This window comes from Neoarius graeffei, chromosome 21 (genome assembly GCF_027579695.1).
Source record: "Neoarius graeffei isolate fNeoGra1 chromosome 21, fNeoGra1.pri, whole genome shotgun sequence".
Taxonomy (NCBI): Eukaryota; Metazoa; Chordata; class Actinopteri; order Siluriformes; family Ariidae; genus Neoarius; species Neoarius graeffei.
The window spans coordinates 29670591-29695513 of NC_083589.1; the positions used below are offsets into that span (position 1 = coordinate 29670591).

The following is a 24923-nucleotide window of genomic DNA, read 5'->3' on the forward strand; positions in this document are numbered from 1 at the left end:
GTTAATCTCGGTTTTCACGATTTGACATGTAAACAGACGTGATGTTGGACATGTTCAATCTGAACAGACGTATAATTTGACAGCGACGATCGCACGTTAATGCGGGTATCTCTGTAGAAAAGTGTAGAAACAGAGGAAACTGATATGTTAATATGATAGTCGTCTAAAAACCCTAATATTTTGGATATGTAAGTCTGGGAGGCCTAGTTTAGAAACTGTGAAAGATGTTCTGTTTAACTGTAATCAAAACAAGGAAGGAATTATAATTTGATAAGCCTATGAGTTCCAAAATGATGTCTGTTACATTACTTCTGTTACGATTGTCCATCTCGCGTCTGTTACAAATTAATTACAATCTAGCTATATACCATGTTAATCTTATTGAAAGAATGTGTATGTTTATTCTACTACACATGTTTATTAATTATATTTGCTAAAACATCACCTTCCTATGTTTCAAAAAGCCAACCAGTCTTTTTACATTTTTGTATCAGACAATGTCATTCTATTGGTGTCAAACATTATTAAAAAAAGCTGATGTAGATTGCTACATTAAAAAAAACCCTCACTGTTATATTCTATCATTACTTTATCTATACATAATAAAATACAGTTATAAAATAATTCTACATTGTTAAAATTGAGAATCTATATGTCCACAGCACTTCTGTTACGTTCTGACTTTGGCATATAAATATGTTTTTATTACATCTCAGAAAATTAAAGTTATCTTTTAACATATCATTCATTAAAGATTACATGTTTTGTGACCTGATGGTAAAAAAAAGAAATGGTTTTAGGTGAATTTTTAAGAATAAGTTCATGTCCCCATTTCAGTACCCATAAGCGTGGAATCACTCATATAGGTATACCACTTTTTTTTCCCTTCTGTCAGTGTGTCCCAGAAGTCTGAAATATATCAGATTAATGTTCATAAATGTTTCCTATAATTACTGGACTTGAACTAATCCAGATTATTTTAAATATTCAGTGATGGCAAAGTAGAATTAGAGCTGTTTTTCTTAGAGCAGTGCCCCCCCCCCAAACATTCGTAAAAAGGTTAGAAAAAAAATCCACCTCTTGGTGAATTTGCTTCATTTCACACTGAAAAAAATGAGAAAAACCTGACTTTTAATTGAAATACGTTTATTTAAAGAAAAGTAAATCCCTCAAGATTTTTTTTTCAACAAAAATGCATGTAGCACTGTTATTGACACCCCTGGAAATGATGGTGAACACAATGTAACTGAAGCATGTTTCCCATTTAAATTGTACATGTTTGAGTTGATTGGAGTGTGTATGAACTTCTGCGCTCTAATCCATGACTGCCTGATTAACTGGGGAGTAAATATGAGGTGACACAGAGGTCAAATTCCCTTAGTCATCCATTAACATGGGAAAGATAAGAGAACACACAAACCAAACAAGGGAGAAGTGTGTTGACCTTCATAAGTCAGGGAATGGTTATAAAAAAAATAAAATAAAATAAAAACTACTCAGCTGAAAATGTCCATTTCTACTGTGGGGGCAAGAATAAAAGTAGACATCACTGTTAGTAACTTGACTGGAAGAGGACCCAAGTTTATTTTGCCCCCATGTACAGTGAAGAGGAGGGTAAGAGAGGCAAAAAAAATCCCTAAGGATCATTGTTGGTGAAATATAAGAAAAAGTAAAATCTTGGGGTTTCCAAGTCTTCAAAACCACCATCAGACTCCATCTCCATGCCAACAGATTATTTGGAAGGTTTGCCAGAAAAAAGCCTTTTCTGTCAGTTAACCAGGAATGTAATCACCTGATGTTTGTGAAACTTTACTACAACTTTGACTGGAACCATGTTCTGTGGTCTGATGAAAGGAGCATTTTGGCAATAAGCAGCAAGAAACACTCAAGGTGGGTTTGGTGTAAAAAGAAGGATGGCTATAATGAAAAGAACCCGAGTCCAACTGTAAAATATGGTGGAAGTGCTGTGATGTTTTGTGGCTGTTTTTTTTCTCCAAAGGCCCTGAAACCTTATTAGGGTACATGGCATCATGCACTCCATGAAATACCTGGACATTTTAAATCAAAAGCTGGCTGCCTCAGGGCGGCATGGTGGTGTAGTGGTTAGCGCTGTCGCCTCACAGCAAGAAGGTCCTGGGTTCGAGCCCCGGGGCTGGCGAGGGCCTTTCTGTGTGGAGTTTGCATGTTCTCCCCATGTCCGCGTGGGTTTCCTCCGGGTGCTCCGGTTTCCCCCACAGTCCAAAGACATGCAGGTTAGGTTAACTGGTGACTCTAAATTGACCGTAGGTGTGAATGTGAGTGTGAATGGTTGTCTGTGTCTATGTGTCAGCCCTGTGATGACCTGGCGACTTGTCCAGGGTGTACCCCGCCTTTCGCCCGTAGTCAGCTGGGATAGGCTCCAGCTTGCCTGCGACCCTGTAGAAGGATAAAGCGGCTAGAGATAATGAGATGAGATGAGATGAGCTGGCTGCCTCTGCCAGGAAACTAAAACTGGGTCATCATTGGATCTTCCAGCAGGACAGTGATCTGAAACATATGTCCAAATCAACACAAAAATGGTTAGCTGACCACAGAATCAAGCTTCTGCCGTGGCCATCTCAGTCCCCTGACCTGAACCCCAGTGAAAACCTGTGGGGTGAGCTGAAGAGGAGAGTGCACAAGAGAGGGCCGAGGACCCTAGATGATCTGGAGAGACTGTGTAAAGAGGAATGGTCTCAGATGCCCTGACATGTATCTCCAACCTTATAAAATGTTATAGCAGAGACTCAGTGCTGTTTTACTGGCAAAGGGAGGGTGTGCAGAGTATTAAATGCAGGGGTGCCAATAATAATAGTGGCACAAATTTTTGTTGAAAATAATAATTATTTCTTGATGAGGGATTTGTTTTTCTCTGAGTAAATGTGTTTTCATTAAAGGTTGAATTTTTCTCATTTTTCAGTGTGAGATGAAGTGACTTCACTAAAAGGTGGACTTTTTTCTAACCCTTTTTACTAACCTTTGGGGGGGGGGGGGATGATCATGGAGAACACTGTCAGTTATGAGGGGCCGCATAAGACTTTATCTGTTCTGACCCTCTCACATGCATATATTCTCACTCTCACATGCATACATTCTCCTCTCACATACATGTATTCTCCTCTCACATATATTCTCACTCTCACATGCATACATTCTCCTCTCACATTATGTACATTCTCCTCTCATATACATATATTCTTTCACATGCATATATTCTCCTCTCACGTGCATACATTCTCCTCTTACATACGTATATTCTCCTCTCATCTACATCTATTGTCCTCTACGTAGATTCTGCATACATTCTCCTCAACTGGACTGACTGATGCCAAAGTCTAAAGCCAAGCCTTGCACATTTACAGTGGTGCCTCACCCCATGTTCCTTTGTATTGTTTATCACTAGGCATTTGCATTTCTGTTTATTTTGAAGACAGTCCACCTGTCTGCATTGGAGACTGAGCAGCTTTTAATCTCAGTCTAAAGTCAGCTGTATTGCTGTATCCCTATTTCTGCTCCCTCCTTTTCCCTTTCCTTCATTTCTTTCAGGCAAAGTGCCTCTTTATCTCTCTCTGTATTGTAGTGTTGCACAGCTATTCTGAACAGGGAAGTCCATGTCAATAAGTTTCACATTGTGCACTAATGTACAGTATGGTAAGCATGCTAATTATCGGTTAAGCTAGGCTATTTTAATACCAGCCTCACTGTGTGTTTTGCCTAATCAAATGAGAACATCATAAAGCAGCATAGCTATAGCCTTCAGATAAGTTGTTGGAACAGTTTCTAAGGTAGCATTGTAGGCCAGTTTAGGCCAGGTTAATAAACAGAGGACTGGCATGACTTTTTTTGTAATACAACGATGCGGCACCTCTTTCTAGACAACAACAATAATAGAGGGTGACTGACTCCAGGTTGGAGTCTGGCCTGGGACATTTTCCGACCCTACACTATCTCTCTCTCCCTGTCATCTCCCTCTAGGCTACCCTATCTCACTGTCCCTTTTCTGTCCTCCTGTCATGATCTCTGGTGAAAATCTTTAGATTTTTTTCAATAATAGTAATTTAGTCAAAATATAGCCTATTTACATTTTATTTTTATTTATAGTTATTAGGCCTATCAAGTACAAAAATTCAAGCCAAACCAACAATAGGGTTCCCTAAAATTATATAGGCCTATATATCTACAGTGGTGCTTGAAAGTTTGTGAACCCTTTAGAATTTTCTATATTTCTGCATAAATATGACCTAAAACATCATCAGATTTTCACACAAGTCCTAAAAGTAGATCAAGAGAACCCAGTTAAACAAATGAGACAAAAATATTATACTTGGTCATTTATTTATTGAAGAAAATGATCCAATATTACATATCTATGAGTGGCAAAAGTATGTGAACCTTTGCTTTCAGTATCTGGTGTGACCCCCTTGTGCAGCAATAACTGCAACTAAACGTTTCTGGTAACTGTTGATCAGTCCTGCACACCGGCCTGGAGGAATTTTAGCCCATTCCTCCGTACAGAACAGCTTCAATTCTGGGATGTTGGTGGGTTTCCTCACATGAACTGCTCGCTTCAGGTCCTTCCACAACATTTCTGTTGGATTAAGGTCAGGACTTTGACTTGGCCATTCCAGAGCATTAACTTTATTCTTCTTTAACCATTCTTTGGTAGAACGACTTGTGTGCTTATTGTCATTTTCTTGCTGCATGACCCACCTTCTCTTGAGATTCAGTTCATGGACAGATGTCCTGACATTTTCCTTTAGACTTCGCTGGTATAATTCAGAATTTATTGTTCCATCAATGATGGCAAGCCACCCTGACCCAGATGCAGCAAAACAGGCCCAAACCATGATACTACCACCACCACATTTCACAGATGGGATAAGGTTCTTATGCTGGAATGCAGTGTTTTCCTTTCTCCAAACATAACGCTTCTCATTTAAACCAAAAAATTCTATTTTGGTCTCATCCATCCACAAAACATTTTTCCAGTAGCCTTCTGGCTTGTCCACATGATCTTTAGCAAACTTTAGATGAGCAGCAATATTCTTTTTGGAAAGCAGTGGTTTTCTCCTTGCAACCTTGCCATGCACACCATTGTTGTTCAGTGTTCTCCTGATGGTGGACTCATGAACATTAACATTAGCCAATGTCAGAGAGGTCTTCAGTTGCTTAGAAGTTACCCTGGGGTCCTTTGTGACCTTGCTGACTATTACACGCCTTGTTCTTGGAGTGATCTTTGTTGGTCGACCACTCCTACGGAGGGTAACAATGGTCTTGAATTTCCTCCATTTGTACACAATCTGTCTGACTGTGGATTGGTGAAGTCCAAACTCTTTAGAGATGCTTTTGTAACCTTTTCCAGCCTGATGAGCATCAACAACACTTTTTCTGAGGTCCTCAGAAATCTCCTTTGTTTGTGCCATGATACACTTCCACAAACATGTGTTGTGAAGATCAGACTTTGACAGATCCCTGTTCTTTAAATAAAACAGGGTGCCCACTCACACCTGATTGTCATCCCATTGATTGAAAACACCTGACTCTAATTTCACCTTCAAATTAACTGCTAATCCTAGAGGTTCACATACTTTTGCCATTCACAGATATGTAATTTTGGATCATTTTCCTCAATAAATAAATGACCAAGTAAAATATTTTTGTCTCATTTGTTTAACTGGGTTTTCTTTATCTACTTTTAGAACTTGTGTGAAAATCTGATGATGTTTTAGTTCATATTTATGCAGAAATATAGAAAATTCTGAAGGGTTCACAAACTTTCAAGCACCACTGTATATATAGATATATCTATATAGGCCTATATATCGAGGGTTTGGAGTCAGAGGGAAGTAAGTGGCATTTTTGGCGAAAATGAGTTCTATATATCAAATGAAAGGTCTTGATGAGCTCTATCTAACTGTACCGAAAAGACACCTCAGAAATCAACCTATATTGAATAAAACAACAAAACAACAAAGACCTTACTCAGAAGTGGGCATCGGTGTTGGAGCCAAAAGGGCGTATGTCCCATTTACACCTATGGCTTAGATAGGCTTAGAAGGCCTAGCTTAAGTGAAGTCATAACAAGATAACTGAACAAGATAACTGAAATTGGGGCGGCACGGTGGTGTAGTGGTTAGCACTGTCAGCTGTATTGCTGTATCCCTATTTCTGCTCCCTCCTTTTCCCTTTCCTTCATTTCTTTCAGGCAAAGTGCCTCTTTATCTCTCTCTGTATTGTAGTGTTGCACAGCTATTCTGAACAGGGAAGTCCATGTCAATAAGTTTCACATTGTGCGCTAATGTACAGTATGGTAAGCATGCTAATTATCGGTTAAGCTAGGCTATTTTAATACCAGCCTCACTGTGTGTTTTGCCTAATCAAATGAGAACATCATAAAGCAGCACAGCTATAGCCTTCAGATAAGTTGTTGGAACAGTTTCTAAGGTAGCATTGTAGGCCAATTTAGGCCAGGTTAATAAACAGAGGACTGGCATGACTTTTTGTGTAATACAACGATGCGGCACCTCTTTCTAGACAACAACAATAATAGAGGGTGACTGACTCCAGGTTGGAGTCTGGCCTGGGACATTTTCCGACCCTACACTATCTCTCTCTCTCCCTGTCATCTCCCTCTAGGCTACCCTATCTCACTGTCCCTTTTCTGTCCTCCTGTCATGATCTCTGGTGAAAATCTTTAGATTTTTTTCAATAATAGTAATTTAGTCAAAATATAGCCTATTTACATTTTATTTTTATTTATAGTTATTAGGCCTATCAAGTACAAAAATTCAAGCCAAACCAACAATAGGGTTCCCTAAAATTATATAGGCCTATATATCTACAGTGGTGCTTGAAAGTTTGTGAACCCTTTAGAATTTTCTATATTTCTGCATAAATATGACCTAAAACATCATCAGATTTTCACACAAGTCCTAAAAGTAGATCAAGAGAACCCAGTTAAACAAATGAGACAAAAATATTATACTTGGTCATTTATTTATTGAAGAAAATGATCCAATATTACATATCTATGAGTGGCAAAAGTATGTGAACCTTTGCTTTCAGTATCTGGTGTGACCCCCTTGTGCAGCAATAACTGCAACTAAACGTTTCTGGTAACTGTTGATCAGTCCTGCACACCGGCCTGGAGGAATTTTAGCCCATTCCTCCGTACAGAACAGCTTCAATTCTGGGATGTTGGTGGGTTTCCTCACATGAACTGCTCGCTTCAGGTCCTTCCACAACATTTCTGTTGGATTAAGGTCAGGACTTTGACTTGGCCATTCCAGAGCATTAACTTTATTCTTCTTTAACCATTCTTTGGTAGAACGACTTGTGTGCTTATTGTCATTTTCTTGCTGCATGACCCACCTTCTCTTGAGATTCAGTTCATGGACAGATGTCCTGACATTTTCCTTTAGACTTCGCTGGTATAATTCAGAATTTATTGTTCCATCAATGATGGCAAGCCACCCTGACCCAGATGCAGCAAAACAGGCCCAAACCATGATACTACCACCACCACATTTCACAGATGGGATAAGGTTCTTATGCTGGAATGCAGTGTTTTCCTTTCTCCAAACATAACGCTTCTCATTTAAACCAAAAAATTCTATTTTGGTCTCATCCATCCACAAAACATTTTTCCAGTAGCCTTCTGGCTTGTCCACATGATCTTTAGCAAACTTTAGATGAGCAGCAATATTCTTTTTGGAAAGCAGTGGTTTTCTCCTTGCAACCTTGCCATGCACACCATTGTTGTTCAGTGTTCTCCTGATGGTGGACTCATGAACATTAACATTAGCCAATGTCAGAGAGGTCTTCAGTTGCTTAGAAGTTACCCTGGGGTCCTTTGTGACCTTGCTGACTATTACACGCCTTGTTCTTGGAGTGATCTTTGTTGGTCGACCACTCCTACGGAGGGTAACAATGGTCTTGAATTTCCTCCATTTGTACACAATCTGTCTGACTGTGGATTGGTGAAGTCCAAACTCTTTAGAGATGCTTTTGTAACCTTTTCCAGCCTGATGAGCATCAACAACACTTTTTCTGAGGTCCTCAGAAATCTCCTTTGTTTGTGCCATGATACACTTCCACAAACATGTGTTGTGAAGATCAGACTTTGACAGATCCCTGTTCTTTAAATAAAACAGGGTGCCCACTCACACCTGATTGTCATCCCATTGATTGAAAACACCTGACTCTAATTTCACCTTCAAATTAACTGCTAATCCTAGAGGTTCACATACTTTTGCCATTCACAGATATGTAATTTTGGATCATTTTCCTCAATAAATAAATGACCAAGTAAAATATTTTTGTCTCATTTGTTTAACTGGGTTTTCTTTATCTACTTTTAGAACTTGTGTGAAAATCTGATGATGTTTTAGTTCATATTTATGCAGAAATATAGAAAATTCTGAAGGGTTCACAAACTTTCAAGCACCACTGTATATATAGATATATCTATATAGGCCTATATATCGAGGGTTTGGAGTCAGAGGGAAGTAAGTGGCATTTTTGGCGAAAATGAGTTCTATATATCAAATGAAAGGTCTTGATGAGCTCTATCTAACTGTACCGAAAAGACACCTCAGAAATCAACCTATATTGAATAAAACAACAAAACAACAAAGACCTTACTCAGAAGTGGGCATCGGTGTTGGAGCCAAAAGGGCGTATGTCCCATTTACACCTATGGCTTAGATAGGCTTAGAAGGCCTAGCTTAAGTGAAGTCATAACAAGATAACTGAACAAGATAACTGAAATTGGGGCGGCACGGTGGTGTAGTGGTTAGCACTGTCAGCTGTATTGCTGTATCCCTATTTCTGCTCCCTCCTTTTCCCTTTCCTTCATTTCTTTCAGGCAAAGTGCCTCTTTATCTCTCTCTGTATTGTAGTGTTGCACAGCTATTCTGAACAGGGAAGTCCATGTCAATAAGTTTCACATTGTGCGCTAATGTACAGTATGGTAAGCATGCTAATTATCGGTTAAGCTAGGCTATTTTAATACCAGCCTCACTGTGTGTTTTGCCTAATCAAATGAGAACATCATAAAGCAGCACAGCTATAGCCTTCAGATAAGTTGTTGGAACAGTTTCTAAGGTAGCATTGTAGGCCAATTTAGGCCAGGTTAATAAACAGAGGACTGGCATGACTTTTTGTGTAATACAACGATGCGGCACCTCTTTCTAGACAACAACAATAATAGAGGGTGACTGACTCCAGGTTGGAGTCTGGCCTGGGACATTTTCCGACCCTACACTATCTCTCTCTCTCCCTGTCATCTCCCTCTAGGCTACCCTATCTCACTGTCCCTTTTCTGTCCTCCTGTCATGATCTCTGGTGAAAATCTTTAGATTTTTTTCAATAATAGTAATTTAGTCAAAATATAGCCTATTTACATTTTATTTTTATTTATAGTTATTAGGCCTATCAAGTACAAAAATTCAAGCCAAACCAACAATAGGGTTCCCTAAAATTATATAGGCCTATATATCTATATATAGATATATCTATATAGGCCTATATATCGAGGGTTTGGAGTCAGAGGGAAGTAAGTGGCATTTTTGGCGAAAATGAGTTCTATATATCAAATGAAAGGTCTTGATGAGCTCTATCTAACTGTACCGAAAAGACACCTCAGAAATCAACCTATATTGAATAAAACAACAAAACAACAAAGACCTTACTCAGAAGTGGGCATCGGTGTTGGAGCCAAAAGGGCGTATGTCCCATTTACACCTATGGCTTAGATAGGCTTAGAAGGCCTAGCTTAAGTGAAGTCATAACAAGATAACTGAACAAGATAACTGAAATTGGGGCAGCACGGTGGTGTAGTGGTTAGCGCTGTCGCCTCACAGCAAGAAGGTCCTGGGTTCGAGCCCCGTGGCCGGCGAGGGCCTTTCTGTGCGGAGTTTGCATGTTCTCCCCGTGTCCGCGTGGGTTTCCTCCGGGTGCTCCGGTTTCCCCCACAGTCCAAAGACATGCAGGTTAGGTTAACTGGTGACTCTAAATTGACCATAGGTGTGAATGTGAATGGTTGTCTGTGTCTGTGTGTCAGCCCTGTGATGACCTGGCGACTTGTCCAGGGTGTACCCCGCCTCTCGCCCGTAGTCAGCTGGGATAGGCTCCAGCTTGCCTGCGACCCTGTAGAAGGATAAAGCGGCTAGAGATAATGAGATGAGATGAGATAACTGAAATTGAACTGCTTGAAAGTACAGTAGATGTTAAACTGTTCAAGTGTTTGAAATGAAAGACATAAATGTGAAGTCATAAATGAGAATGGAGCAAAGGGATGCGAAAAGGGGGATGAGAATTGAATTGTGTACTTGTATAGGAAGGAAATGGCCAGGCTACATTGCAATTAAACTAAATAGAGAAGTGGAGAGACCAACACATCAGAATGTGTTTGTTGTATACAGTATTTGAAATAAAATGAGAAAAAATAATTACTTGTTAATCACATTGTTTTTAACCAAGGATGAGCAGATACGCCCATTTTCCTTTCAAAACATTAGAAATGTTTGGTGCCCAAAAGCCGTATCCTATCTTTTTTGCCATATTTTTAAGATTTTACAAGATTTTTGAATATGTTCAATATGTTAATATCATATTTTTATTTAATGACTACCTCATTTCAGTATGTTTATGGCTATAATGTTGTGGTTAAAGGTAAATAAATTTTGTTGATTTAAAGGGTGGTCAAAATTTTTGTTTTGGCTCTCCTGTAAAGTTGGTCAAATGTGACTTGCGCCCCTCTGGCTCCAAACCCTCGATATAATTAGGTAATTTTATATGTACGTATGTGACAGGAGAATATGCCTATGTGAGAGGAGAACGTATGCATGTGAGAGGAGAATGTGAGAGAGCGAGTATATATGTATGTAAAAGGGCCAGGATGGATAATGTCTTGTATGGCCCCTCATAGTCAGTTGCGAACTGAAAAATTCTATGAAGGGTAATAAGAAATTCATGTGGACCAGAATAATGGTTTTATCTAGCACTTTTTTTGTGTGTTTGTGTGATATTAAACGACCACAAGAGTTAATATGGTAAGAGTGTTTACTGGGAACCCAGATGCATTATGCACTCAGTAAATTAACTATAGTTAGTTAATAGCTTTTAAAGGATAAGAATGAGCTTCAGCACATCCATCAGGTTCTTATTAAGGCCTGACTGATGCAGCATTTTTGGTACCAATTCTGATAATGATAAAAAAAAAAAGATCTGTGATTTTCTGATAACTGATATTATTGGCCAATATTATTCCCCACCCCTCTGGGGTACAAAAAAAAAAAAAGGCAAACATGGCTTCATTCAAATAGAAATGTCTTAAAATATTGTGAATTTTACAAAAAATAGACAAATGGGTCTAAATGTACATTAAAGAAACATTTTGAATGATGTACTCAACAAAATTACTTTAATTAGGCTGATACACTCACCAGGCTTGTAGTACTTGAGTCCAGCACTCAAGACTCGAGTCCAACTCGTGTCCTAATTTTAAGGATTCGTGACTTGACTTGGACTTGAGCACTGATGACTTGGACTCGGACTCATGCAGTCTGCATTCAGACTTGTAAATTGGAGACGAGGACTCAGATTTATTCTTTATTTTTTGTAACATGCCATAATAATTTAGCATATTTATATCTACATTAATTTTTGTACTAATTTCATACAAGAGTACAAAAATTAGTACAAAAAATTAATGCATCAGTGTATCAGACTCTCGGGTGCGCTCCAGACAGCCCACGCGCCAAGCTGACTCTCAGGCGTGCACCATAAACGACTCATGCCTGCACAGGATTAAGGCGCAATCAGCACGCCAGTATAAAAACTGTGAAAACACACTTACTTTGCGAAGTATTGAGTTTATTGAACACATTACCGAGCCATATTTCCTTGTTTGGTTTCCTGATTTCCTGTTTCTTGTCTTAGCCTGTTTGTGTTTCGCTCGACCTATTGCCTGTTTTACTGTTTTGCGATTTTGCCTGCCATTCTGGATTGTTTACTGTCTTCACTTGTATTAATAAACACACCTTCTGCACTTGCATCCGTCTCCCAACCATCTCTGACAGAATACTTCACACTCCCTGATAAAGAGAAGCACATTCACCTATTCATACATCATGTTCAGGAACAAACTAATGTTAACGACACTAAAACAGCCACCATCAAATGGTGCGGTTGGAGTCTTGTTCTCGGACTCAACTCGAATTTTTTTTTTAATGACTTGGACTTGACTCGGACTTGAACACCGGGGACTCGAGACTCGAGGTTTAGTGACTCGACTACAACACTGACACATACAACTGTTCATCTGGAAACATGCACATTAATTAGATGTGTTTTCAAGGTATAGCTTAATTAATTAAAGTTTAATTTACCGTCATCACTCAAATATTGCATGTACGCAATGTTAATATGCTGTAACTATGAAATACTTTAACATATTTGTTTATTTGTATAGGAACTGTGCAAAAATACTTTCAGTTAAAGCTTAAAAAAATGATTTGTACACATATGCCATTAATTTGTGTACAAATGAAACTGATATTTTTAAATAGCTAAACACCATCTGTTTGACACACCCATTGCTGCTCCGCTGGACCCTGCCTGGGTCAGCTGATTGTTGCGGAGCTGCAGCGTCCGTCCTGGTGGACAATCTATACAGTACCAACGCTCATAACATAGTTAAAGGATCCATCTTCCATCTCTCCATTTCTTTTTTTTAATTATCCTCTGTCAGCCATGATAAACGCCAATACTGATTTATCAGCAGTTAGCTCATATCAGCCAATAATATCAGCATACCGATTTATCGATCGGGCCTTTCTCTTGCTAGTTTGTTAGTACTGCTTGTCCCTTCACTTCTCTCTCTTTCTTTTGATTTCTTTTTCTGTTGTCACCACAACTTTGGACAAGGCACACTGTTATCACTGAACAGAATACAAATCTAAGCTTTTTAATATGATGTAATATGTAGGGTGTGCTGCCCAAGTATAACCTATGGGAAGGATTCTCACCATGTGCTTCTAAGTGCCCATGATAAGATTTTTTTTTTTTTGACAACTATTGCAAATACTTGTACAGTTCTGTGCAAAAGTCTTAGGCACATGTAAAGAAATGCTGTGAACCAAAAATGGCTTAAAAATAAAGAAATGAAAATTTTCAACATTAAAAATGTACTAAACTAAAATGAAACATTTTCTCACAAACGGCAGGAAACGTGTTTTAAAGAAAACAACACACTCCTGGTCCTACCAAAATGACTTGTGAAATCAGTGTAAAAGCATTTCACGTTGTGGTTTAAAGAATATTTGTCGTGTTTATTTTACACCTCTTGGAGCATTCCAAGGCCCACTGTCCGCATGATGCTAAATCTAAGATATTTATTGTGTGTGTCTCCCTTTGACAAGATGTTCTGACATGCATATTACTGTTGAAACTTTCAAGATATTCCTGAATCAGGTCATCTGCATTTTCTCCCACAAAGATGACGAGATCTTTCAGGACACTCTCTCTCTTCAAAGATCAATATCCACAGTCTAGGACAACATAATCTTGATCCCCCCCCCAAATCTCTGAAGACAGATGTCCTTACTCTAACAGATAAACTACTACATTTGCTTTATTTAAAAACTGTCAGACATTTATGATAAGGTTTAAATTAAAAAAAAAAGATGTGAGCTCAATGGTGTAGCTTTTGAGTAGCTGAAAACATGTCCAACATATGAAAGACACACTCAGATTTGGTCTGTCCATGTTAATACAGTTCTGTGCAAAAGTTTTAGGCACATGTAAAGAAATGCTGTAGACTAAAAATGGCTTAAAATAATTAAAGGAAATGTTTCAATGTTAAAAAAATACTATAAACAGTAATCAGTAAGCCATAATAAATGAAAAGTCAATATTTGGTGTCAGACAATCTTTTGCTTTAAATAAAAAAAAAAAAAATAGTAGCCTGAGGGGGCGGCACGGTGGTGTAGTGGTTAGCACTGTCGCCTCACAGCAAGAAGGTCCTGGGTTTGAGCCCAGCGGCCGACGAGGGCCTCTCTCTGTGGAGTTTGCATGTTCTCCCCGTGTCCGTGTGGGTTTCCTCTGGGTGCTCCAGTTTCCCCCACAGTCCAAAGACATGCAGGTTAGGTTAACTGGTGGCTCTAAATTAGGTGTGAATGTGAGCGTGAATGGTTGTCTGTGTCAGCCTTGTGATAACCTGGCGACTTGTCCAGGGTGTACCCCACCTCTCTCCCATAGTCAGCTGGGATAGGCTCCAGCTTGCCTGCGACCCTGTAGAACAGGATAAGCAGCTACAGATACTGGATGGATGGATGGATGGATGGATGGATGGATGGATGGAGTAGTCTGAGGTACAATGAGTGCAGTTTTATAAGGAAATGAGCTGTAGGTTTTACTGAGCATATTAGTCCATGGGCCAGACAAGATGTCGGTACCACTCAAGGTGGCAAAGGTTGCTTATACTTTTTGAAAAGATACCGTACATGTCTGTAGTTAACATTTTTGTATGATAACCCTTCTGGAGTCATAGCTAAATTAGTGTTATCAGCTGTTAAAGTTACACTCCCCCATTGAAAAAACACGTTTTTGACACGGGTGCATATCTTGCTATTGGCCTTTGTTAAAGACATATATTTAAATATTTTATTTTATTATTTTTGGTATCATTTTAAAAGGGACAATCTGAGCTTTCATTCAAGTCCTTTTGTGAACACTTTGGACAAGTACAGCCAACCCTGGAGCTCTTCAAACTTTTAATCACACACATTTTCCTGCCATTTCCGCCTAAATCATCTTTTTTCTTTTAATCCTGTGGCATCAGGGAGCATCAGAGATACAAAATGCAAACACTGCAATACTGGCATGACTCTAAGGATTCAGAAAATGTATGATTTACCCATATTATCTCATTCTGAGGGGGTGATTTTCAGCCTTCTATCAGGCATGGCGTTTTTTGAAGAAAGCAGACCAAACAGTAAGCAGACCAAAGTCAGTAAGATTCACTCATTTTATAAATTCGTTGAAAGAATGGCAATGCAAGATGATGATGATTTCACATTCAATTTACAGCTATGAACAACCAACAATAGATTTTACATTTGTCAGGTATTGTGCAAACAACATTGTATATACAATGGTAATAATATAAACAAAATCTAATATGTTAAAAAAAAAGATGATACTACTACGACTACTACTACTACTAATAGTAGTAATAATAAAAAATCAGCCTTCAGAACGTCAACAGGACTCATCACTCAAACAGGTCATTTTCTTCATCTGACTCCCCAAGTCAGCTGTGGGCTGTGGATCATCAGCTTGTTTTTGGTTCCTGCAGGTTTGCAACTAGAGGTCTGCGCGGGACAGAATTTTCAGTCCCGCTCCCGCATTGTGCAGTCCCGCTCCCACAAAGAATTATGAGTTTCAGTCCCGCTCCCACCCGCGCCTGCCATATTTTGTCCCGCTCCCACCCGCAAATCCCGCATGATGCAGACGCTCGTGTTATTTCTCACGAAAGTTCTTGTCATTGGCTTGGGGAATTAAACATGCTGAGCTTAGCTGAGCTCTCCACTGACCGATCCTTCATTTATTATAAGTTTATTGTTTAGACTCTGACATTCTGCTGACACATTCCAAGTTGAGCGCTGCATGCGCTCATGATTGACAGCTCTCGCTTTGATTGACAGCTCTCGCTTTGCGCACTCACACTCCCACTTCCAAGTCTGTGGCGTTATGATTCCAACTGCGATTTCATTCTCCTCTCATATGAAGTGCTACGCAACCACAACCAGCTCCTCAGATTATACACTGTCTATTTCTAGCTTTAAATTGAACAATCTGTGCGATACACAGTCCTTTTTAATACTAGTTAATACTTTTTAATACTTAGGACTAATACTCTTGACTTTTTAATGGTAAATGTACCTCTTTTTAAAGCAGCACTTACTTCTGAAGCATGGTGAGCTTCACTAGAGGAGCTCTGCTCTTCTGCCATGATCGGAGATCTCAAACACGGAAGAGCGGAAAGGAATCGGAAACGTACGCGAGATTAGACCACATCCGCAAATTTAGGCATTTTAAAAATGTTTTTATTAATGCCAAATAAAATATCCAGCACAAATTATATACGATAGATATAAATTAATAATTTATAAATTTTATTTTAAACATGTTTTTAGTTAGCGGGACTGCAGCTTATCACCTCTCCCGCCCGCATTGTGCACTCCCCCTCGCGCCTGCAATGAGCTTTTAAAATTTGTCCCACACCGCACTGCTTTGCATTGGGTCCTGCGGGAGTGCAGGGCTCTATTTGCAACCTACACATCTGTGCAGGGCAGTCCATTTGACAGGCATGTGCAATCTGTAAGTTTGCATGAACGCGCACACTTGCATGAAAGCAGCTCCAACACCACTTCTGGTGCAGGTGGGGGGAACGCATCCAATGAATGGCCAACTTGCCATCATTGACAGTCCATCCATGCAGAGTTGGGCTTGGCACCATGGGAGAAGTTTGTAGACAGCACTTCCAGATTGCTGCTTGATAGTTTGACTGTTGAACATGCATGTAAAGACAATCTCTACATGGTGGCAGCTGGCTAGACTCAATTACTCTCCTTTTGGCACGGAACAGCTGGTGACGCAGTTCATTAACTTTACCTGTGCTGCTATTAGCTGTGTACATGCAACAGGTAAACTGCTCAATTTTCTGGAAAAGATCCTCTTACATTCCACGACTTTCCCAGTTGACTGAAGGTGTCTTGGTATGAGGTGTCCTTTTTCAGCATCTGGAGGGCTTTCAACTTCCCTTGACCAGCAAATGCACTGACCGTATCACAGCCTGTGAAGGGGTGTAGGCCAATTAGGCTATCACACACGCCATATCCAATTGAGCCTACCAGTTTAGTAATGTCAACAAAACGAGTAAGAGTCTGTGTTCCACATTTCTGATAAATAGGACAGGTGATGTCTTTCTGGAATGCAAGACAAAGGCCGAATCCCATTTCACCCCTTGGACCAACCCCTTGGCCCTTCCCCTCCATTTTGCGCGTTCACGTGGAGGGGTAGGGGTATCCCAATCCCAGTTAACGCGGAGGGGTAGGGGAAGGGGGAGGGCTTCTGTACCCCTCCAAACGGAGATTTTCCTGGAGCTGACTCCGAACGAAGGGGTTTGAGTGATTTCCCACAATGCCATGAGGATTTCAGCGAGATTTCAGAAAGATGGCGGTTCCCGCGGCGAAAGATTGTCATAAATGTATTTTCTCCATTATTTACGTGTTTTAAGTTGTTATCCAGAGGAAACACGCCGCTTGATTCGCTTTCGAGCTGAGAATGAGCAGCGATTTCTGAAATCCAAGCTGCTGCTAAAAAGCTTTGGGAGTGAGTATTGTTTTCGGTTGCTTGACTGCGTACGTTTTGTTCTGTTATTCTCGCTTTTATTGTTTACATGAGTGTTCTGACACCTCATTCTGTCGGATGTGGTGCACGAAGCGCCAAAGATATCCCATTCAGTGGTGTTAGTTAACAAATCACACCCTGCCAGCAGAGATTTCTGGCTCTGACTGTAGCGGCTGGTCGCAGCCAATGACGCATTTGGTCGTGTTTTGCTAACGTAAACGCTGACGGAGGTACGCGATGACGTATGCAATCGTTGAAGGGCTATCCCAATACGTAAGGGTTGAATTTCAAGCCCTATCCCTTGTAGCTCAGTTTCAAGGGGAAGGGCCAAGGGGAAGGCGGAGGGGAAGGGGGAGGGGTAGGGGTAGAAATTAGAATTGGGATTGGGCCCAAGCACCATGACATCAGTGTCTTCAGCTGTGATAATCACTGACTTTGAGCCTGCATTAGATGCATGCAATGCATGCAGTAGTAAACGTGTGTCAGCTTCCTCGTGCGTCGAGTGCAACTCTGTTACTTCCTCACACTTCTCCTTTGTCAGCTTGTAAGAAGTTCCTTCACAGGTCATGTACAGAATTTTGCCATGCAGCAATTGTCTGTACTGTGGATGTTTCCATTCTGCCACCAGAAACTTGATGAGGCTGCTCTTGTTGGAGGAACTACAAAGGAATTTCCGCCACTGTCTCACATAGTGTCCACCTACAAGGTCCTTGTGTTGGAGAGCGGAGTCTACACCCCGGTTTACTTGTTCAGCATCTTTGATGGAAGGTTGGCGATAGACATCGAAAACAACATCTAGCCTCTCACTTTTCGCATCTTCTTGCAGGACCGACATCAACGCTGACTTTGCCACCTGTGCAAAGGTTCTATTGTCGCCATTCAGTTTTTGAATAAGGCTCATCCCATCAATGATGCAGGCGGATGGTGTTGTGATGTGTCCTGCTGGAGACACATTCTTTTCGAGTTCTCCAGCAAGTGCAGCCTTGTTGGTTTTTCGTAAAGTGCCATCAGCATTGGCCAGTGCCCATGGCAACTGTGGCACATGGCACATCCATCACAGACTAACACATTTTTAGGGATGTCTTCTTTTGTGTACAATCCGTAGCAAGATCTGTGGTAGTGTCCCTCTGCTGCTGCAAGGTCTCTACTTACAATAGCCAGGATTCTACTGTCCATTTTTTTTTTTGTGGCTAACCTTCGTATCTTTACATCAGCTCGAAGTTCTCTACACTGTACCACTTTATCCCTTTTATTTTGTCCTGTTACATATTTGTCAGTTTTTTGACAAAATATGCACTTCTCGTCGTAAGTCCTAGATCAGTGGTTTTCAAAGTGGGGGCCGCGGCCCCCTGGGGGGCCGCCAGGGGGCGCTAGGGGGGCCTCAGAAAGTTGGAGGGACGATAACAAAAAAATTGCGAAAGAAAAATATACTTTTTAAAAATAATTATTAAATATATTGCAATTAGTTTTTTAATCATTATAAAATATAATTATTAATAATACATCATATCGAAACGTTGTTTGCCATGCTCATCTCTCCGATTGCCTGTGACATTGTGGTTTGTGCCATTTATCAAGCTGCTTTGCTCCTCAAGCTAGCGTATTGCTAGCGCAAAATGGACAGGTTTTTGAAGAAGAGACCGACGGAACAAACCAACAGCCCTGCTGTGGAGGACACTGCTGCGAAAAAAACTAAGAAGTCCTGGCCAACTAAAATCCGAAAATATGAGGCAGCATACATTAAGTATGGCTTTACAGCCATACAGAAAAATGGCCATGATTGCCCGAAATGCATCCTCTGTCTGGAGACCCTGTCAAACGAGTGCTTAAAACCTTCGAAACTTCAGCGTCACTTGGTACAAAAACATCTGACAGATGCCAAAAAAACAGTAGATTTCTTCAGACGCAAAGAAGAGCATTTTGGTCGGGCAATCTGCTGCATTCACCCAGCAAGCTACTGTCCCCGAGTGGGCCCTGAAGGCATAATTTTTAGCCTCGTACCACATTGCTCATGCTAAAAAACCTCACTCAATTGGAGAAGATTTGATTTTACCAGCCACCAAAGACATTGTCCGAGAATTGCTTGGTGAGGATGCTGCCAAAAAAATTGATGCTGTCCCAGTCTCTAACACCATGAGCCGACGGATTGGTGACATGGCTCAAGACGTATCTGCTCAGCTGTTGGAGCAGGTGAGAGCCAGCGAATACTTTGCACTTCAGCTGGATGAGAGCACAGATTTATCTAATGAGGCCTAACTGCTTGTGTACATCAGATTTATTTCACAGGAAAGATTTGTGGAGGAAATGCTATTTTGTAAAGTACTTGAAAGAAGAACTACTGGGAAAGACATTTTTCAAGTTTTTGGACGATTACATCGAGTCTAACGGATTGGACTGGACCCGTTGTGTGGGGGTGTGTTTCGGACGGTGCCGCGGCAATGACCGGGAAGATCAGTGGAGTGACTGCTTTCATTAAGCAGAAGGCCCCGCATGTAGTGGCCACACACTGCATGCTCCATCGCGAGGCACTGGTCGCAAAAAGGATGGATAACGAGTTGAATCAGGTACTACAGGAGGTTATACAGTTTATTGTTCAGTGCGAAAATATTTGTGTTGAAAACATCTCATTCTCATCTCATTATCTCTAGCCGCTTTATCCTGTTCTACAGGGTTGCAGGCAAGCTGGAGCCTATCCCAGCTGACTACAGGCGAAAGGCGGGGTACACCCTGGACAAGTCACCAGGTCATCGCAGGGCTGACACATAGACACAGACAACCATTCACACTCACATTCACACCTACGGTCAATTTAGAGTCACCAGTTAACCTAACCTGCATGTCTTTGGACTGTGGGGGAAACCGGAGCACTCGGAGGAAACCCACGCGGACACGGGGAGAGCATGCAAACTCCACACAGAAAGGCCCTCGCCGGCCACAGGGCTCGAACCCGGACCTTCTTGCTGTGAGGCGACAGCGCTAACCACTACACCACCGTGCTGCCCCTGTTGAAAACGTTAGTTAATAATATTCTTATGCTAAACATATGTAACAGTTGTTGACTATTGAATAAAAGTAAGAGAAAACATTCTAAAAGTTGATGTTTCTTTACATATTTTGTAGCATTGTCTGTGGGTTTGCAAAGGGGGTCCCCGGCCAGAAGCTAATGCTGTTTGGGGGGCCTTGGCATGGAAAAGTTTGGGAACCCCTGTCCTAGATGTTCCTGAGACCTGTCTAACTTCTCTTTTAGATTCTTTCTTTTCACTAGAGCCACTAGCACTTTGTTTCTCTTTTTCAAGAATGCCATCAAGAAGTTTCTTCATAGTGAAGATACTGCGACACTTCCTGTGGTAATAGTGTTGGAATCTGTCCCTCAGGAAGGTCTTCCACCATTTCTAAAATTGGTGCATGATTCCATATCTGAGCTGCCCTGAGCAGAGTTTTCCAGGAGTCAACTCCTTAAAGTGAAGCCAACTTATCTTTATCATCAGAGCAGTGAATAATGCATTCCATTTTTGATTGCTTTGGCTCTGGACTGTCATTTGCTTCCTCACTGGTGGCCATAATTGATATTTAGGCTACTGTACAGAAATAAAGCTTACCTAATTTATACAGGAGCCTAGGTTGATGTGTTGACTCTCATGTGCCTAACTGTCAAGTAACTGTCAAAATTTAAACCCTGCAGATCTGTTGCAACATTCTGTGAGCACAAGCAGAACACTAACCAACAATTCTGTAACCAAAGAAACATTCATTTTAATGTGAAGCACCAGGGTCAGTGTTTGTGGCCCTGCCCTGAGGCTTTTTAAGTTTCAGGTTTGACCCTGGTCTGGTCTCAACCCCTCATGGACAAGAAGTTATGTTCAAGTACCAGTTTTGGCCTCACACAAACACGCATACATTTGTCACTGTCTGAAGCTCAGGCAACAGATCAAATAGAAGTGGTCAGACAGTACTGACAAAACCAGCAATAGTAAAATAAACTAAAAAATCGCAAAGCCCAGAAGATGGTTGAGTATAAATTAAAAAGTCAGAGGCCAATAGCATGGGAAACCTCAGAGGTTGGCAAAACTAGTTTTCTTCGAAAAACACCATGCCTGATATAAGGCTGAAAATCACCCCCTCAGAATGAGATAATATGGATAAATCATACATTTTCTGAATCCTTAGAGTCATGCCAGCATTGCAGTGTTTGCGTTTTGTATCTCTGATGCTCCCTGATGCCACAGGATTAAAAGAAAAAAGATGATTTAGGCGGAAATGGCAGGAAAATGTGTGTGATTAAAAGTTTGAAGAGCTCCAGGGTTGGCTGTACTTGTCCAAAGTGTTCACAAAAGGACTTGAATGAAAGCTCAGATTGTCCCCTTTAAAATGATACCAAACATAATAAAATAAAATATTTAAATATGTCTTTAACAAAGGCCAATAGCAAGATATGCACCTGTGTCAAAAACGTGTTTTTTCAATGGGGAAGTGTAACTTTAACAGCTGATAACACTAATTTAGCTGTGACTCCAGAAGGGTTATCATACAAAAATTTTAACTACAGACATGTACGGTATCTTTTCAAAAAGCATAAGCAACCTTTGCCACCTTGAGTGGCACCGACATCTTGTCTGGCCCATGGACTATATTACAGAATCAGCCACAGTTCTTCTGGACACTTTGACTGTTACACTTGCGTCTTAATTTTGCACCAAAATCCAGTAGCCTTCATTATGTTTTCTTTTTTCATCTGAAAAGTGCTCTCTTATGTAATATGCTGCTTAGATACAAATTTTTTTTTCTGTAACATTTAATTTTGTGCTGGAAAACGAATGTTTGGAACTTTTTTTTTGTACTGACTCAATAATGTAGAAATCATAAAATAGAAATTTAGAACAAAATTTGTACTAAAAAAACCATAGGGTGCCTAAGACTTTTGCACAGTACTGTATATTTCGAAATTCTTGTGCGACAGAGTGATTGAGTCCTTCAGAGAGGATCATATTGATCAGTGGGGTTTTATTACAGAGTTGTTGTTGTTAAAGCAGGCATTTTCAGCCTTCTTGATTGGTCATTATATTGGAACTACTGGAACTTGCTGAACAGCTAAAACTCCTTACAGCTAGACGGCCTTTTGATTTCATAAAATCGGTGAAATTTAGTTCCCTCTGAAATTTGGTCATTGTGATGTATGTTTATTTCTGTAATATCTCGCAAAATATCAGGCCATTCTATGGCTGGGAAGTTAATTTGAGGGAATTATGTCCCTAGCAAATAATGTGCATGAAATCGCTTGCTTCGTGCAGTCAAGCAAGCAGAGGAAGTCCATGTGCGCATGCGCAGGTTTACCTTCTTCTTTTGGGTTTTACAGTAGCTAGCATCCACAATGCTGCTTTCCTGCCATCTACAGGTTTACCTTTGACCGTGCACTGACCATTACATCATTCTGTCACTAAATGAACAGCTGATCACACCGAGGTGCTCGCTGAGTGCCAATATTTATTAGTTTGGTCTTGCATTTCCTTTCCTTCGTATATAACATAACGTCTTTTCTTCTCGCTTTCTGTTACTGTAGTCAGTCTTCCACGTCTCATCCGCATACTCATGTCCTCCATTTTTCTCTCCTGTTTCAAATTTGTATCCCACAATGCCTTGTGCAAACAGGGAAAGCCCACCACGTGATGCATGACATAGTATCTTGAATTGGGTCATGGTGAAGCAGGAAAAAATAGTGGAGAATTTAGGGCTACGTGGACTGAAATTCATTAATTTTTTATTTAAAAAAAACTAATAAAATTGGAAGTCTGTGATTCAAATTCAGTAGCTTCTGGTCCACTAATCAAAAATAACTGGGTGTTGGGAAAATTCTTTTTATAACCTACACTTGAAAAATCTGAAAGGCAGTGTACCTTTAATGAATCGTCAAAACTTGGCATGATAATGGAGAAGGCAACTCTGTTTCCAACATTGTTGCCGATAACATCCTAACATATGGAACACATATTTGTATTCCATTATGTTTAATATAACCAACACCATCACAGTGACTTACATAAGCAGTCTGTATGTCCTACAGTCTCTAACCTCCATATGCTGACTTTGCACTGTAATTCTTATGGAAGCATTCTACTTAGGAGAAGGTGGCTGTGTCAGAGAGAGTGGTTCATGTCTCCATTTCTCTCCTCGCCCACACTTCAGCTGGTGCATCTCAGGACAGAGCAGCAATCTGCCTACCAAAAATACAGGACTGGAAAAGGACACCAAGGTTTTTTTTACCTCGCCTGGGACAGAGTCCATCAGGGGTGAGGTATTGTTTTTGGTGGGGTTTCTTTGTTTTTTTGTTAACAACATTACGGGAAAACAGCTGGACCAATCTTCATGAAACCTTCAGGATAGATGGGCATTGGTCTCAAATAGAACGTCCAACATTTTGAGGGTCATCTGATCAAGATCACCAAAAAAGTCAATCTTTTTTTTGTGATATCTTCCTTCATATTCATCATATTTACTTCAAACCAAATCCAAAATGTCCATCTTTCAATTCTGCTTCCAGTGATATGCTACATGATAGGATATCCCTCATAGTTTTCTTAGCAGTTGGGGGTCAAATGTAAGGGGTCAATGTCACGGGTTTTCAGAGGCTCATAACTGAGAAACGGTTCAAGATAGAGAGATACTTAATATTGACATATAGGAAGTCATATATGGGCTTTCATTTGGCATCATGACCTTTGACCTTGAGTGACGTTAGGCAGTCATACGCAGAATCACGGATTTTCAGAGGCTCATAACTGAAACGGTTCAAGATAGACAGATACTTAATACAGGGGGCTGCAAAAGATATACAGTAAGGATTATTCCAGTATTACCAGTATTATAATAGTGGTGTTAGGTTTCATTTAATACTAACGTTTTGTGCAAACGGTTTGTTTTTCATTACTGTATACCTACTTTTGCAGCCCCCTTTATTATTGACTTAGTCATATATGGGCTCTCATTTGGCACTATGACCTTTGACCATGAGCGAACTTGAAAGGTCAAACTCAAGGTCATGGGTTTTCAGAGGCTCATGTCTTGAAAATGGTTAATGATAGATAGATGTTTACCATTATCAACATATAAGTACCACCATATGGGCTTTCAGTTGGCACCATGACCTTTGACCTTGAATGACTTTGAAATGTCAAACCCAAGATCATGGATTTTCATAAGACTATAACCTGACAGCTTATGATTGAGAAATATTACCATTATCAACATATAGGTAGTCCCATATGGGCTTTCATTTAGCACCATGAATATTGACCTTGAAATGTCAAACTGAAGGTCACGGATTAGGCCAGACTGCTGGGCGAGGTTTGTTTTACCTGGCAATACTTGTTTTTCTTTCTTTCTTTTCTTTTTTTTTAATCCTATACCAGACACTATTCTGCATCTCACGCTTTTCATTTCCTCATGCACTGTGCTAGAGTTCTTAGTGACACTCTCACACATATTATGCAATG

The 24923-nt window shown here is 40.3% G+C and overlaps 1 protein-coding gene across 2 annotated transcripts in view; it reads left to right on the top strand.

Annotated features, from left to right (window-relative positions):
- st8sia1 (ST8 alpha-N-acetyl-neuraminide alpha-2,8-sialyltransferase 1) overlaps positions 1–24923 on the top strand; it is a 186299-nt gene that overhangs the window by 29839 nt on the left and 131537 nt on the right. The window lies entirely within an intron of this gene.